A 2081-nucleotide genomic window follows, 5' to 3' on the forward strand; every position below is an offset into this window, starting at 1 on the left:
GTGTGTGTACGGATTTGAGATCTGTGGTTGCTCTAACTTCCGCAAATTTTAAGATATCAGGCTTAATTTTTTTTTTAATGTAGAGTATCATTATAAAGAAAGGTTGATATTGAATTTGGTGGAGATCGGTAAAAGGGTTCTTTCTTTATAAAATTTTGAATTTTTTTAGAAATGTCCATGGTTGCTCTAACTTCCGCAAATTTTGAGATATCAGGTTATTTCTAATTCTATCATATATTCTTCAGTCTTTTCTACCCCTATTTCATATAATATATAATTTTTTAAGATTTGATTGATTAGATCCAACTTTATACGCGATCAAAGTCCCTTATTTTTTTGTGATAGCTATAACTTTCGCAAATTTGGAGATATCGGGCTATTTTTAATTCTATTATCTTTTTCAGTCTTTTCTGTCCCTATTTCATATATAATTATTTAGGATTTGGTTAATTAGACCCAGCTTTATACACGATTAAAGGTCCATATGCAAAATATCCATATAGGTATAGACCATGTAGCTTGAACTCCCGAAATCAATATCGATTTGACATTGCGTCAATTATTATAAAACCCCACTTGTGCTATTAAGCTGACTCTTTTTCAATTCATAAAAAGGTTAAATTTACAATTTAAAAAATGTGCAAATTAGAAACTTGCACATTGCTTCCTCATCATTATAGATCGCTACCATTGCTGTTATTTTATTTCGCTCATAAAGCTTCCTTTATGAGGAAGCCAAACTAATAAATACTAATAATTATGCATCAAATAAAATACAAGCTTTCTTATAAGAGGAGTTTTATGAGCGAAATAAAATAATAGCAATGGTATATAGTGATCTGTAATGATGAGGAACCAATGTGCAAGTTTCTAATTTTTTATTCTTTGTAGAGCTTTATTACGTAAATGTTTATTATGGTAATTTGAGTGTTTAACAATGTAGGTTTATTTTTATATGCCTCTATTAATATTGTTATTTGTTTTTTATTCCACGACATTTTCGAATCTGACGTTTGACGTGTATGTACTATAAAATTAGCACATAATTAAAATTTTTTCTGAAGATACTGTCGATTGCTCGAGCGCGTGACTATTTTCAATGTTTTAATTGGTACATGTAATGATGCATGCCAGCGTGCTTCGCTGACCTCGCTCAATGCATGAACGTATCTATATGCATGCATCAGAGCAAGCATATAGCAGCATGCTAATCATTCAAGAAATTATGTGATTTTGGCTTTAGAACCTCCGCACAAGACTCTCGTATGGTAACGTAACGTAACGTGAGTCAACGCACAAGAATGTATGCGCGTTTTCGCGAATCGGATTCGCGAATCGTGCATTTGTATACCATGTGTACTTAGCACGAATGGTGTAGCTCCAGCCTAACGCCGTACCTGATACGTTTCTTGTGCGTTGATCCACATTACGTTACGTTATGTTACCATACGAGAGTCTTGTGCAAAAACTCTAAAGGTGCCAATTCATGGGACGCTGCGGGAAAACAGCGTTGAGCGACGTCACGTGACATCACTATGATGCCAGCGTCAAGAAAGAGAAGTTGGATTTTTCCAACTTCAAGCGTCAAAGCCAAAGCAGCGCGAAGACGCCGAAATTTTGACGCTGTTTTCCTTTTCATGAATTTCAATTGACGCCGGCGTCAATTGTGGTCATGCGACCTTCTTGCCGCTGAAAATGAGCGTCGAGCGTCAGCATGAAAAGGCACCTTAACACTTCGTTCTCGAAAACCGATTCACTTGGCGCTCCAAACGCTCTTGGAAACATTTTATCCTTGTTGTTTATCAAATGTTAAACAAGGACCAAATGATACTCTAAAGCGTTTGAAGCGTCTAGTGGATCATATATTTTCGATTCAGACACAACCGTACCGTACCCGTACCGTATCCGTACACGGACAGAAACATATTAGACAAGGATTCCTATTGTCTCCATCCTGTGTCTAAATCGATCTTTATATTGGCGTCGACAAAAGACGGTAGCTCATCGGCCTAGCTCGCGCCAAATATTGTGGCACTAAAGGCCGGTTTTCACACGCAATGATTGGTGGCGCCAGGCCGCGC

Source organism: Temnothorax curvispinosus, unplaced genomic scaffold (assembly GCF_003070985.1).
Source record: "Temnothorax curvispinosus isolate PA1 unplaced genomic scaffold, ASM307098v1 QBEX01005766.1, whole genome shotgun sequence".
Taxonomy (NCBI): domain Eukaryota; kingdom Metazoa; phylum Arthropoda; class Insecta; order Hymenoptera; family Formicidae; genus Temnothorax; species Temnothorax curvispinosus.